The 16,438-nt window shown below is 35.0% G+C and overlaps 1 long non-coding RNA gene across 1 annotated transcript; it reads right to left on the bottom strand.

Moving 5' to 3' along the window:
• Positions 1-4,509: 4,509 nt before the first annotated feature.
• Positions 4,510-13,344, bottom strand: LOC309621569. The gene is made up of 3 exons (XR_014240105.1): positions 10,757-13,344; positions 8,306-8,386; positions 4,510-6,800 (listed from the first exon to the last, which is right to left on the bottom strand). It is a non-coding gene; the product is annotated as an uncharacterized lncRNA (long non-coding RNA).
• Between the last annotated feature and the right edge of the window lie 3,094 nt (positions 13,345-16,438).

Below are 16,438 nucleotides of genomic sequence, written 5' to 3'. Positions count from 1 at the left end.
TTTGGCTGCGTTGGGTCTTTGTTGCTGCTCAGGGGCTTTCTCTAGCTGCGGTGAGCGGGGGCTACTCTTCTTTTCGGTGCGCGGGCTTCTCACTGCGGTGGCTTCTCTTGTTGCGGAGCACCGGCTCTAGGCACATGGGCTTCAGTTGTTGTGGCTCACGGGCTCAGTTGCTCCGCGGCATGTGGGATCTTCCCGGCCCAGGCCTCGAACCCGTGTCCCCTGCATTGGCAGGCGGATTCTTAACCACTGCGCCACCAGGGAAGTCCCGGCAGTATAGTTTTATAGTTTTAGGGTCTGCAGAATTCGAAGGTGAATCCTTTAAGTCAGGGGGCAGGTTGGGATTGGGTAGATGTTACAATGTAGTAACTGTATTAGCGGGAACTATGAGATGAGGTCCCTAAAGCAAGTCCTGATGAGAAAACGGTTAGTTTTTATAAATATATTGTTTAGTTTGTTCATAAACTTACCTTTGAGGAGCTGCTATTTCTTGAAGCAAGCAGAATAAGGGGATTATGAGGAGTTTGAAATGCACTTCTAAACCAGAACCTAGAATATGCAATTAAACCCAGAAACTCATGCTCAGTACAAAAGCCCGCAGAACCAGACATTTAAAAACATGTGTAAGTCCCACCAAGCTATGGACGTTTTATACATAACAATGAGAAACAGAGAATTTAATTTAAAACTATGTTCAATGACCATTGTTTTTATCATTTTACTTCGAAAGTGTCCAGGTATCCAAATTATTTATTTATTTATTTATTTATTTATTTATTTATTTCCAGATTTTATGTTTTTGGTTTTGTTTTAAACTTTTTAATTTATTATTTATTTATTATTTTTATTTTTGGCTGTGTTGGGTCTTCGTTTCTGTGCGAGGGCTTTCTCCAGTTGCGGCGAGTGGGGGCCACTCTTCATCGCGGTGCGCGGGCCTCTCACTATCGCGGCCTCTCTTGTTGCGGAGCACAGGCTCCAGACGCGCAGGCTCAGTAGTTGTGGCTCACGGGCCCAGTTGCTCCGCGGCATCTGGGATCTTCCCAGACCAGGGCTCGAACCCGTGTCCCCTGCATTGGCAGGCAGATTCTCAACCACTGCGCCACCAGGGAAGCCCCAAATTATTTATTAATTAACTTGATTTAATATTGGTCCAAAGTCTTAATTGACTAAAGATCTAAATATTCAATTTCAGTATAGCATTTAGAATAGTCACAGTATTAAACATTTCAAAAAGTTATCCATTATTTTAAATTTAGTCAGTTAAACCTAATTTGATGTTTTTGTAATAATCTCTGGAAATAATGTTAACACCATAGAACTGGAATAGTTTAAAAATATAAATTACGAGAAGTTAAACCGAAGTCTTCTATTAACTAACTAAAATATTGTGATAACATTACATTAGCATGGTGATAAAATTAGTGAAATCTCATAGAGTTAATTTAAAGCTAATATCACCCTAATCTTTCCAGAGTCATCTACTTATCAAAGATAAAACATGAAAAGTTTTTAAATAAATAAACATTTCTATTCATATATCAGAAATTATGATCAGGTAATCTCGAAATTTTCCCAGGAGTAGGGAAAATTAGAATGGGATGAATGACAATAGATGTGAGATGGATTTCAGACAGACAGGAAATTATCACTATAATTTAATTATCTTTCCTATATAAGGAAGAGCTTAGATGCAGAAAAACACATTTCAACATGCATATACGCGAGAGGGAGAGAGTCGTGATAGCTGGTACAAAACATAATTTATTCTCTTGACAATTCCATCAAGTCATATGAGTATAAAGCTAGTGTTCTTTAATCCACAAAATATGGAAATAAGATTTTCCCACGTTTAAAAGAATGATCTCTCAGATAATATAGAGTATTTCCTCATGAGGGTTTTTTCTTTCATTTTTAAAGCATTATTTCTTAAAACATCCACCTTCATGGGGTGGTGGTTAATAAAAAACAATATGGGTTTTTCTCCTTTTGTACTCTTATTCTAAATTTTCTCAGTACTAGTTGATTCCCCATCAAGAAAAATGAGAGAAAGTGAAAGCTCTCACGTTGGCTTGCTTATAAGGGTCAAAATATCCTGAGCCCTCTCTTACTTATTCCCTCTTGGCTCTCTCCACCTCAGCCTCATGAGCTTCATGCCATGAATTCAGTGAGCACCTGTTTTTGTTTTGGCTTTTCCTTTTGACGTTTGCTTTTCCTTCAAATTTCTGAATGGCTTACTCTCTTCCTTCTTTAAGTCTTTGCTCAGTCAGCACCTTCTCTGTGAGGCTACCCAGAACAGTCTCTCATCCCCACCCATCCATCACCACCTGCAATTAGTCCCTTTGTGCCTTTTCTCCTCTATTTCACTCTGGGGAACCTGTCATTTCTAACCTGCCATAAAATTTACTTATTTGTTATGTTCATTGTCTTTATCCGCTCTCCCAGCCCCCAAACACAAGAATGAAAGCTACCTGAAGTCAATGATCTCAATTGTATTCCCTGTAAAACAGGGTCTTCTGCATAGCAGGTGCTAATTAACCTTTATTAAGTTAGTGAATGGAAGAGCACACTTAATTTTCCCCATACCACACAAGTACAAAGGGTGAGGAGGTGCTTATAATTCATCCCCTGTTACTGTCAACTTTTGCTCTGAAATAATAATTCCCACAATTTTTCCTTATTTGTATATTTGAGAACATTTACTATTTATAACAATTTTCATCAATCATTTATTTTAAATAATTAAATATTCTGGATTCTAGAGTTCTTTACTTTTTGGTTAGCAGAATTTAGTCCACTAGTTTTTCTCCTAAAAAAATTACCGTATTTTATCTACTTAATTTTTCATGTGTTAGAAAGACAGTATGGTCAGATATAAAATATTGGAGTCATGCCCTTTATAAGAAAACATTGTGGGGAGTTCCCTGGTGGTCTAGTGGTTAGGATTCGGCGCTTTCACTGCCATGGCCCAGATTCAGTCCCTGGTCGGGGAACTGAAATCCCACAAGCCGCACAGTGCGGCCAACAAACAAACAAACAAACAAAACCAGTTGTGGTTATGTCAATTATACCTCAATAAAAAATAAATAAATAAAAAGAAAAGAACGTGACTATTGCAGCACTGTCTCTTAGCTTAGCTCTCTTTGTTTTTCATTGTAAAAACCTGAAGACAAACTGTTTCTCCTTTTCTTTTTTTGATGTCTGATCTTATTTATTTGTTACATGTATAATATCTCATTTTTCACTGGACTCCATTTCTCCTATTTTTTTTTTCTTCTACTAATTTGCTTTTCTTTCCCAGAAGCTATGCATTCCTTCTTTAAGATAACTAATATCATAAGGAAAATTCTTGGTGTTAATCTTTCTACATTAATTTGTCTTTGTATAAGGTGTGCTCTTACAGTCTTCAGATTCATATCTATTTTAGAATAATTATCTTTCATTTTTTTCACTTCATGTTTTTCTGTCTCATTTTTTTCTCTCATCTCATGATTATTATTTATGCACATTTGGATCTTCTTTTGACATATTTCTCATTTTCTCTAATACTGAATTTACTTCTTTGTCCTTTCCAATTTATATATTTATATTTTGCAACTTATTCAATTTCTACTCCATGCTCACTAAATTTTCAGGTGCATTGCTAATTATACTGGACTATTGTTTTTTTTTTTTTTAATAAAGTTTCCCCCCATTTTTTTTTTTTTAATTTTATGTATTTATTTATTTATGGCTGTGTTGGGTCTTCGTTTCTGTGCGAGGGCTTTCTCCAGTTGCGGCAAGTGGGGGCCACTCTTCATCATGGTGCGCGGGCCTCTCATTATTGTGGCCTCTCTTGTTGCAGAGCGCAGACTCCAGACGCGCAGGCTCAGTAATTGTGGCTCACGGGCGCAGTTGCTCCGCGGCATGTGGGATCTTCCCAGACCAGGGCTCGAACCCGTGTCGCCTGCATTGGCAGGCAGATTCTCAACCACTGCGCCACCAGGGAAGCCCTGGACTATTGTTTCTAATATGCCTTATTTTTATTGTATTTTCCCATTATTTTATTTTCTAAGTTCTGCAAGCTCAATTTTTAAATTGCATCTGTCTCATAATCTTTCTTTTAGACACTTCAGTATATTTTTTCTGCAATCTCCTTCATTAAATGGAAATGATATCAATCGTGATTTGTGCCCACTCTGATGCACTATTAGTGTAAATATTTTCTTTGTTTCCTGGATAATTTTTTCTGCGTTATTACTTCTTCCTGTTTCTGTGGGTAGGTGTTATGAGCAGAAGGTCCTCGCAGTTAAACATTGTACAATCAGAGAGAAATGGGGAAAGTGAGCAATTAGTCATCATCCTCAGCTGGATTGAATAGTGTGACTTCATCAATATTATCATTTTATTTTTGTGGCAGACGTTAGGATAATCCTGACCCAGGTATTCCTTTAAGCATTCTTTATTGTTTTCACTCCTTCCTCCTACTCCTCTGGACCATCGACATTTGTTGCCTCAGAAAATGTTTGAAACAGTCAAAAGGAGTTTAAAATTTACCCAATATAACTGAATATCAAATAATCTCCTGAGTATATGAGAGAAGAGGAGGAGAGTGGGAGAGAACCCTGATCTGAAGATTTACCCAAAAGAGATTTCCAAACTGGAACAGACTGAGTTACTAGAGTTTTTGAATGGCCAGATAGGCACACGATGGAGAAAACATGGTGCATCTGATGGTCAAGTTATGTTAAGTTATAGAGAAGTGAAGATCACAGTTGTATATTCATGAAGCTTTTGACCTGTAATGTTTACACCTTTGCCCTGTTTTCACATTTTCTCTTATCTGCACTCAGCAGTTGGGTGGCACCTAACAGAAACTAAATGACATGTGGAAATGCATCCTCCTTCCCTGCCCCTCACTGCATCCCTGTGGGCTCCTTTGGGCAGGATTCAGGGCTATGGATTCATTAACATAGCCAGTCATCCTGCTTCCCCTTCTGCTTCTTGCGTTGGTCATTCCTTGGTGATGATTTGGTTTTCTATAGGAACATTCTCCTTCTCCAGACCCACCCAGCCTCCTGGACTTCATTGCTCTAAGCAAAGAGGTCATGGAAAGGCCGTCTAGAATTTAAACTGTAGTTTAAATGAGGGGAGATCTAAGAGCTTAGGATCCCTCCCCAGGTTTGACAAAGACTAGATGATATTTGACTGGCATGCTTCAATGGTGTGGTTTGGTATTACAAGCAGTTTCCTTTTTCATTGAAATTGATCTCTAGTTTTCAATGTGATTATATTTTCTCAGACAATTTTAAGAAAAAAGAATAAGGGGAAAAAATGTATACTGCCATCTTGAAACTGAATTCTTGTAAAATTATATAAGGTCTCCTTCCCAATTCTTTCATCTTACCTCTTACGACTACCCTTTATAATTTTAAATTTGAGTAACACTGAGTGTTCTCTGTGATAATTGCCACTTCTGCTACTGCTCTGATTCCTCTTCCACTTTCACCCTCTTCCATCATACTTCTAATATCTGTCCTCAGTTTGCAGTATTTCACATTTTGTGTCATGATAGTGTTTTGTTTGTTTTCATTGTATGATCTATTTCATTCACTTCAAGTTGGAAATGATTTAGAATTATTTATCTAGCTCTGAGGAAGCTATTGTATTTGGGAAAAATAATAGTATCTATAACTAGTCTCCAGTCAGGTGTAATATGAGAGACTGAAAATGCACACAGATAATGGCTGGACCAGATATGACAGTAGAACTCTGACCTACAGTGTCTGCAGCACCAGCCAACAAGCCAACCCACAATCTTTGCAGCAATTCACCCAGAAGAGTCAGAACCTGATCAGTGACTGCCAGATTCCCAATTTTTACCCTTGCTTATAACTCAGGACCAACCAGAGAGGGTCAAATCTGCTTCCAGACCAATCATGTAAGATACCTCACTTCTATTTACCCTGCCTCCAGCTTCTCCCTCCCAACCCCTTCCATTCAGAGCATATCAAAGCCTTTTCCTGTCCTCACTGTAAAGCTCTCAATCCCTCCTGCCAGCCAAAAGCACGTGACGGTTGCTGACTCTCTTTCTGTTGCAAGCTCTGAATAAAGAGCCTTTGCTTGTTCTTATGGGGGTAGTCTTTGTTTATTTCCACAAATAGAAAACAGGGAGAATGAAAAACAAAACAAACCTATGTTTTGCACAGTTTCTTGACACTGAAGAACTTCTCCAAGTACATGACACAAATAGTTGTTTTTAATTCTTTATTACCTACTTAAGTGTGTTTCAACTTTCTTTGATCATATGCTGATTTATCTTCTTAGAGGCTGTCAGTATACATCTATCCTTTTCAAACTTTAGTCTTCTAAATAAATTGTACTCAGCAATGAGCACAAAAAGACTCACTGAGGCATGTCTGAGCTATCAAAATATTACTGCAAAACTGTTTAACGATATTTCTAAGAAAAATGAGAGATCAAGATATTTAATGTATTTTATAATTTAATTTAACATTATTTTATATATTCTAATATTGTTCACGTGTGATTATTTGTACAACTACAAGCACTTGAAGCATCTTACATAAATACAACTTATAAATTTTTTCTGTGGTTATACCGTTTACTTATTTACATAGAACTTTGCCAAGAGCAACCTTTCTTGTCAAATTTAAAGACAAAGTTATTCCCACATAAACCTAAAAATGAAACTTCACAAATGATATTTTACATGTATAACATTTACGATGTCATGAAGCAAAAAACTATATTTTTTCATGTACACACTTGATTTCTGTTCTTCTTGTAACCTTTCCACAATTTTTCTAGGAGAAATTCAAGAAATACAAAATATGTGGTAAAATGTGTTAATTTACAATAGTTAGACAATTAAAATTGCTGCTAATTTTGAATGCTAAACTTGTCCGTATTCAGTCAATTTTCAATGATCTTTCCTAAGAAAGGTCAAGGTGACACTGAAAACCAAAGCAGCCTATAATCAGATAATCACTTATAATGCACCTTTGGAGAGTATATTATTGTGTAATATATATCACTACATTTTATTACAGTTTTATTTAGGCGAATATTAAGGCTATTCTTTACTATGACTGATGAGACTAAATCCCCAAAGGGGGGTGCTGTATGTCTCTCAGAATATACAAATGATCTGTTTATCAAAAATATTTGCTAAACATGCTCAGGTTTTTCTACAAAGCAGGAAGAAATCCAACCTGGAATAATATGAAAATAAGACACTATTGTATTATATAAAATAAAATAAATACATGATTAACTAGGCAGAAATTAAGTTAGGAAGAATAGGGCAATTGGACATTATGATAACTGGAGTCCAAAATTTAAGTAAAAAGCCATCCTTAGTTGTTACAAAGATGAATCCCCTTACCTAAAATTTTCCTGTGTGAAAGTTAGAAATACTAAACTTATCACGTGCATATTTCAGTTTCCTGGTGCTCAGGAAATCAATACATGAAAAATGGTGAAAATTTTAAATAATACTCAGTTTACCAAAACCTTTTTAGACTAAAAATAAAGCACAGAGTATACCTAAGTATTATAAGAAAAAATTAGACAGGTTTTATAATGTTAATTCTCTGTAGAACCCAAGCCAGCAGGAAGTATTGAAAAAATTAAAATATTGTGTATACCTTCGGTCTACATTAAAACTGCGTATATACTTAAATTTACAAAGAGTTATGCCATATAAATAAAATAAATATTACTTTGAAGTCCTTTGATAATTTTGTGAAAGGATCTACTTACTTTCCATTAAAATACCTCAAAATGTTAAGGGTACCTCATAACTTAACATTTTATGGTCCCCAAAGTATTCTTATTTTGAGAAGAGCTGAATTATAGAAGAGCTGAAAGGTATTGAGTGCTCAGTATGTACAAGGTGTTGAGCTGTGCCTTTTTCGTGCTCTCATTCCTCACTTACAGGAATTCTATGAAGTTAGAAATGTTAAATGATTTTATGAATATGGAAAAGCACAGCATAGACAGTAAAGCAATTTGCCCAGAATCAGGCAGCTACTGAATTGCAGGTTTAGAATTTGACCTCAAACTCCAGACTGTTAATCACTAAGTAACTTGCAGTCTGCATCTATGCTCTTACTTACCTTCCTCTTGAACTAATATTTAGACTTCTATACAGCTTGTTCATGATAGCCTTACTCCATCTGCTTGGACTTTAAGGTATTTTGTTATCATATCTCCATTTTCTCTTTTTCTTCATTACTTGATTATTTACCTAAAGTGTTCTCAACTCTTTACACTAAAGTTGAATAGTGAAACTGAAATAAATCTGTACCTGGAGTTGGAGAACTAAACCATGGCATTTTCTGGGTCTCTCATTCTGGAAATTCACATATGTAATCTCTTTGGCTGTGACCTATAAGAAAAAGGAAATAGTTAAAATTCATTACCATTGAGGTCCATGAACGTGCTATGATTTCTAGAAGTGATCTACCATAATGATTGCCATTAATTTGTAGTCTTTTGATCATAAAAAATAGCTTGGGAGGATGTTTGCATATTATGAGTCCAAATTATTATCTATCAAAAATATCAATCTATCAGTCTTTAGCAGGAAGTAATTATTGCGTCGCTACTTATTTAAAGTTCTCTCAGATAAGTTTGAGCATACAGAAAAAGACTTTTGCAGTTTGCATATGGAAACAACATTCTAGTATCCTCCTTAGACATTTTAGAGACGTTGAATCTATTTGTGGAGAAGATAACATGAATGTTAGAATACAAAGAAGACCCATTAAAGCATTAAAGAAAGCCTAAATAGAAGTTAAAATTTTTTATTTCCACAGTAACCATGGTTTGTTTTGTCTTGAATGCTTTGTTTTTAGCTGTAGAGTTCCATATTATTTCAAAAACAAATTACCATGACATTTCCACCCAGAGCTTTAGAACTTCAATTAACTTTCAGAAAAACTGTGATTTTTTTTTTTTGGAATCTAAGGCATAACTACAAGTAAAAATATAAGAATCATAGAAGGATGTGGGAAAGTATTTTTTATCCTGAACTAGGATATAGTTAGTATTATGGACGCATTACAAGCTATTTGTGAATTACATAAGCCAACAAACAGGTCATAGAATATCAGCAATCCAAAACTTTGAGCTCTTACAAAAGACTATTTTTACAAAGAAAGAATTCTTAATGATGCAATTACCTATCTAAAACATTTAAGTAGAAATAATTTCTTTACTTATGCTTGGAAGTTTTGCTACTTTACTGTTAAAACATTCCATACCCAGTACTAGCCATATGATCATGGCCAATTTACTAAAATCTGCTATCTCATCATCTTTAAAAATAAATATAATGTTATCTTTTAGAGTCGTTTGTTTATTTTCCAGAGTAGGTGTAGAATACTATTAGCTAAACTTGGGAGATATGGAGTCAGTATTTAGTAACTCAAATTTTCCTTTCAAGAGGTAATGTTGAGATATAAATGTATGGAAAACAGTTTGCCACTGAAATTAACTATGAAAGTTGAAACTACTTTTAGTTTGTTACATTACTTTGGCATATAGATGCCACTTAATAAATATTTCTATGAGAAATCATGTTTTCAGACAACGTCTTCCTCTCTCAGTGATGTCTTAGATTTACATAAATGTGATTTTTATTTAGAAACTATGAAGAGCTAATTTTATTATTTCCCTTTCACGTAATAGTTTTAACAAAGTACATTCAAACGTACACGCGTGCATACACAGCATATTGACTGCCTATATCCTGTCAACAGCAAACATTTAAATTCTAAATCCAGCGTACATGTTGTTTGTTTTGAGTATTTTAGGGAAGAAATAGTTTTGATAGATGGCAAGCCATCAGAAAGGTATCTCATAATGTTTGTGATACCATCCTTTTCTCTAAATTTTGAAAGCTCCCATGATGAAGTAAGATTCAAGGGATCCAAATGCCCTGCATGTCACACCATGCTTAACATAGTGAAAGACTGGCTCACCTTGTCAGAAGAAATGTCTTAAAAGGATACATGAAAATGCTTCAAGTGGTTCATCTCGAGCGAAAGCATTTTTTTTTTTTTTTAAATGATGGAGCTAGGTATTTTTTTTTAATTAATTTATTTTATTTTATTTATTTTTGGCTGTGTTGGGTCCTCGCCTCTGTGCGAGGGCTTTCTCCAGTTGCGGCGAGCGGGGGCCACTCTTCATCGCGGTGCGCGGGCCTCTCACTATCGCGGCCTCTCTTGTTGCGGAGCACAGGCTCCAGACGCGCAGGCTCAGTAGTTGTGGCTCACGGGCCTTGTCGCTCCGCGGCATGTGGGATCTTCCCAGACCAGGGCTCGAACCCGTGTCCCCTGCATTGGCAGGCAGACTCTCAACCACTGCGCCACCAGGGAAGCCCTCGAGCGAAAGCATTTTTAACAGGATTGTACTATTGTACATGTGTATGTATAGACCTAGTTAAAACACTATTACAAACTTCAATATTTTAAGCAGTACATAGGTATTTAAATACAGATAAAAGTATTTTCAATGTCTATCAAACGTTTAGAATCCCATTAATATATTTTATAGCTCTGGGATATGTCTTTTGAAATTACACTAACATGTTGAAATTTGAAAAGGATAAAAAGATCTTTTCTCTGAAACAAAATATATGACATTTTTGGAAGTGCAAGGTATAAAAGAGAAATGGCATCCATGGAAATGACAGGCAGGACAGCCAATCAGCCCATGAGAGATATGCCATCGCTAAATGCAACTTCAGACTCACTGAACAGCTTGAGTAGACGGCTACAGCATCTCATGTGCAGGCTTGACATTAGAATCTTGAATTGAGGTTGAAGAAATCTATGAAAATTAAACAAGTTTTATTTATCTTTACGCTATCAAAATCTGAAATATTGTCATGTGATTTAAAATATTGCACAATATTTAATAAAATAATACATATATGGATACAATTCATAATTCCATGCTCGTAACTGTCTAATATATAATTGAGACAAATAATGCAAACATTGTCAAGTTTCCTTAGGATGTATATTTCCACACTTTGAAATAAAATAAGCCTTTTGATATCCTGTGGCTACATAGTGATCTTAGACATAGTGAACTTCCAAATGCTAAAATCTAATATTTTATGAACATGGAGAGAGAATAACTAAGTATATATCTATATCTATATCTCTATATTTATTTCTATATCTATCTATATAGAGATATATACTTTGTTTTCTAAAATAATTACATTTCTTATCACCCATAAAACAAATGTTACTGATCTAGTCCTATGATGCCAATATTTCTCCCCAAGAAATTGTAAATAAATTCTGAAACCTATTAATATGGTTGACAAATATGTATGTGCGTCAGGAATCACAGTGTAGGAAACAGAAAACTCTGAGTTTTTCATTTATTTTAAGAACGGATGAACAAACAGGAAATTCGGTGCCTCCACATCCCTGGAGGGTTAGAGGAGAAAACTCAGGCCTGCTATGGGAATGCAACACTTGGTTTCCGGGCCCTGCTACCACAGTGAGGATCCAGAGGTCTGGAAAACAGCAGTGGTTGCAGCCAGTGGTGCCTCTGCAGCAGCTGCCTGCCGCTCAGAACGCCTGCACAGTCAGAATGTGGGTTCGAGCCCCGCGAAGAGTCCTGTCTGTTGCAGCCGGGCCCTTGGCTGCAGCCACTCCAAGAAAAGCATCCTCTGCCTCCCTGGCGTCCCTGCAGGTTTCCTGTCAATGAAGCTCATGAAGAAAAAACACATTTTGTCTCCAATCCAAGTAACAGAATCTAGCAGTACAGTTCTTAGCTTTCTAGTCTCTGAGATACTAAAGTTAACTAGGAGGGATTGAAAAGGTTGCCAAAATCTAGTAGACAACATCTAGTACAATCCGCCTCTTTACTATTAGAATCAATACACACCCCTTTGATATATATTTAAATGTGAAAACAGAAACAGGAAAAACAACACGCTCCCATCTAATGCAATGAAGTTTCGTGCATGTTAATAAGAACATACTAATCCCTTGTCCAAAAAAAAAAAGATATCAAATCCATCAGTTGCTTTTTTAACTCTAGATAACATTCATTCTCATTCTAATTTGATCACCATACCACTTTAATAATCATAAACCTGAACATTAAATCATAAAGATGTTCACTCTCACAAAAGGCAAACAAGATGGAGTATAATTTATGTAATATAAATGTAAATGTGTAGATGTAATATATAATATTATTTATATTTAATATATATAAGTGAAGCATATACTGTTGTATAGTCTTTGTTTCAGCCATTGTTTACAAGACCAGAGTTAGTCTTTATAACTTATTTATTCACCTTTCCATACCATATTCCTTTTGCTCTTAGATATCATTAAACTTTTCCAGGATATTTGACTTGATGAAATGACCCAGAACTTCAGTCTTGAAGATCAGGGTCCTTACTAGTCTTGTCTGTTTTAGGTTTATCTAGTTTTCCATTCATACTTACAATAAGACCTGAGTCAATCCCATAGGTTCCAGGAACATTCTTCTCTGCACTCACTATGGTACGGCAATGTACTTTCCTCTTGATAATCAGGAACACTCAGCCAAAACAGCAAACCCCTTGGTCTGTAGGTTCAGTGGCAAGAGGATTCTGAATGGCCCAGTGGAGCCTATTGCATCACTTCTTTTGCTTAAAACTCTTTCATGTGTGTTGCCAGTAAAACTTAAAATATAGTAGTATTTTACTACTTACTAGAAAACATTATAGAGCAGTATTTTATTCATATACTTTCTCTGTGTGCCATGAAATTACTACTTCATTTCTTATATTAACAATAGCATCTCTTCCCTACAACATATCCCATTTTTGTTTCCACAACTTATCCTCAAATTAATCTCTGAAAACATAAAGAGATGTATTTAAACGGAAAGCAAAGTAAATTTTTCCATCAATAAGCCTGAAAAGCAGGATAGATTCAGTATCATATCACATTACTTCTATAGATAGACACAGAGAGAAGAATTGAAAGAGGGGGCATACGAATTAAAAAAAAACCAAAAACTTGAGAGGTTGAATTGATTTGAAATGGAAAGTAAGCAGTTGGGTGAACTTTATTTTGTTTATAAAAACGTATATACATAAGAATACGTGCATTTAAATGCACACACTATATACACACATGCACACCATTTACACGTTTATTTTTCACCATCCTTTAAAAGATTTTGGACTTCCATATAATGTATTTTTAAAAACACTGTAAATCATATTCAAGTCACATTTCTTTGCGTTACATTATGAGAAGTAATAAGAAATCATTGATCAGCTTTGTATTTACCACTAAGGTAAATTTAAAATGCATTGTAATAAAGATACTATAAATATATATTATAGGTAGATGCTTGTTTCTTGAAACTTAACATACTAAGCAACACTTAAAATAGAAATTCTAATCTATAATGTTTGAATACCCACTCTACAAATTGTCAGTATTCATGGAAATAGTAAGCAATTTCAGGTAATATGTGTGTGGTGTTAGCATTTGTATATGTGAGTTTGAAAAGAAAATTTAGTAAATAAGATTGCAATAAAATATGAAAATATAAGCATTAGGAACTAACAAAACACGAAAGATCAAATTCATGAAGATGATTAACTTTTTAAATTTATAAATCTCACTTTGACCAACGTAGAAGAAATTTGACCAGTATGATAAATTTTGTCCTTCAAAAATATTAGCCATGTATACCCAAAGTCATGTGCATTGATTCTTGGTGTGATACAGTTGATGCAATAATTTAGAGAATATTAAAAGGAAGAAACAAGTAAGTACATTATCAAGAAACATTTTTAAACTGATATAATCATTCTCTCAAAACTCACAGAACCAGATTTTGAAACTACTAATGCTGTGCATGTACTAACAGTGTGTTTATATGTGAGTTAGGAGAATTCAAAGAAAATAAAACCTTGGTTATCATAGTGGAAATAATATCATATGGTGCCCATCTTTTAAAATGTTCTATATTTTTAAAGATTTTCTGATAATAAACAATGAGTTCCTTCATGTTTACATTTTTTAAAATTTCTTTTTAAAATATAAAGTATTGCTATTCCATTACAGTAATTTTGTCATCAAGATGTCAGACAGTTCTTGGCATTTCCTAATAAGTTATGTGGAGTAATTGGATCAGAGATATAACAAAGACTGGATCTATTTGAAAATCCATAATTACTTTCTGTATGTTGGGATTTCTGAAATTAGAAATTGTGTTTTATAGCACAAAAAATATAAATATTTACCTCTTATCAATTAGATAGGATGCTTTCAGTTATTACTTGATTTTGTTAATTTCATATTGAAACTGTGAATTTTAAGAATAGAATATATTCTAGAAGTAGATATTTTATTAACAAAAAGTGAAAGCGATCCAGTGGTTAGGACTCACACTTTCACTGCTGTGGCCTGTGTTCAATCCCTGGTCAGGGAACTAGTTCCCGCAAGCCACATGGCGCGGCCAAAAAAAGAGTCACTTCTTTCAATTAGTAAGGTTTATAATTGAAATGTCCTTCTGTAGAGGAAGGTGGACTCTCTAAGTCCTCAAATTGATAAAACCAAGGACGGCATATTTTAATTAAATAACAAAATAATAAAAATACTTGTTATTAATTTAAATGTATTTGAATATACCTCCTTAATGTTTAATGAGTATTTACTGTGTCAACACTCTTTGGCACCCATTCTCTTTGATCTTGGCCCTATGCCTACGTGATGGTTTAAGCAATCTACTGACCTTCATTTTTGGCTCCATGCAATGTCACTTCTATGTTCCCATCCTTATTGGGGTTTAAATTGTGCCCAGGGTCATATTCAGGAAAGATAACTGGCCTTCTGCCCTTTTTGTTAGAAATGAGTTAATTCTTTGAATGACCAGCAATCATTACACACATGTCATCTTGAATGGAAAGCCCACAGAATAAAAAGTTTTATTAACTCAAGCCACCGGTCAACCTTAAAACACTGGTATAGTAGTAGTGACAGAGAGAAGAGAGTCAGGAAAGAGAAAATGAGAGAGATAGAAATTAACAGCTAGAGTCACAAAGTGCCTGAGGCTTGAAATAAAGGAGAGAATGAAACAGACCAAATACTGCTAACAAGGGGGTAGAAACACTCATTTCCTTCCACCTATCCCTTTTAGTTTCCAGTGGATTGTTTGCCATGTGTCAGAATCACACCTTAGCAACAGTCTCCCATTTGAAATCTGTCCATCATTTGATCCTTCCAAAGGTTTATCTTATTGTTTTTTCCCGGTAGGGGAATTCTGTTCCCTAAGGTTTCTAACTGCACCCTCCCTCCCTCTATAAAGCAATCCACTGGACACTAGCGGAAAAACTACTATAACATCCCTAAACTACTGTAAGTACAATAAAATGAAATATACAGCAGAAGCAAACACAGGGAAAGTTGAACAATCTGTTCGTAAGCTAATATATTTGAAAATCTCTGTGAATAGAATGATATGAATTTCAAAAACAGAGTGATTAAGAAATAGAAAACTTAAACAGAATGGTAATCTTGAAATATAAATTTAAATTGCTAAAGCATTTCTCTGCAGACAGATGCCTGGTAATAGACAGTTTTACATTAAAGTTATTTAATTAAAAAAATCTCAATCAATAGAAGCTTTTAATGTGAGAAAAAGAGAACTTTACAATTTATGTAATATTATTCTAACACCATAAGAAACTTTAAAATGGCAGCACGGAATATTCTAAATGTGTAATATGGTTGCAGAAATCCTTATTACAATAATAGAAAGTCAAATGCTTCTTAAAAGAATATAAAAAGTACATTTAATAGCTATAATCATTGGAATCCATTCTTTGGAAATGAAGAACTCCAAGTCAATTCGTTTAAGCAAAACTGGATCATATAATCCAGAAATACAGTTCTAAACTAAGCTCCAAATGTTGCTGAAATCAATTGTTCAAAAACGTCTTAAAAAATATGACTGGTCTACTTTATATTCTGTTTTCCTTTATGGTGGTTTTTTCAGGCAGTTTTTCCATGTGGTGACAATGATGGCCAACATCAGTCTAAAAATCACCTTCTGTTAAATAAATAAGTCCAGGGAACATAGGTCAGCTCAGTAAAATTTACAGGGTGGGAACTAATTGACCTGACCTGGTAACATGCTGAACTCTCAGCTAATCACTGTGACCAGTAGAATGTGCAAATTTTTAAGGCCAGTCACTAGTAACATCCTTACTGATAGGAACAGGATTTGAGATTTCAAGTCTGTTTAAATTACACGGACTAAAAGTGGGTCAAGAATTTCTCCCGATAGGAAATTTCGAATTCTGTTAGCAGGAAGTAGCTGAGATTACTTACTAGTTGACACTTCTCATGGTATTCTTCTAAAGTATTCTCCTGAGAGACATGTGTTTTGCAGACAGCTG

Source organism: Balaenoptera borealis, assembly GCF_965194805.1.
Source record: "Balaenoptera borealis genome assembly, contig: HAP1_SCAFFOLD_701, whole genome shotgun sequence".
Taxonomy (NCBI): domain Eukaryota; kingdom Metazoa; phylum Chordata; class Mammalia; order Artiodactyla; family Balaenopteridae; genus Balaenoptera; species Balaenoptera borealis.
This window is presented reverse-complemented; position numbering and strand designations above follow the sequence as displayed.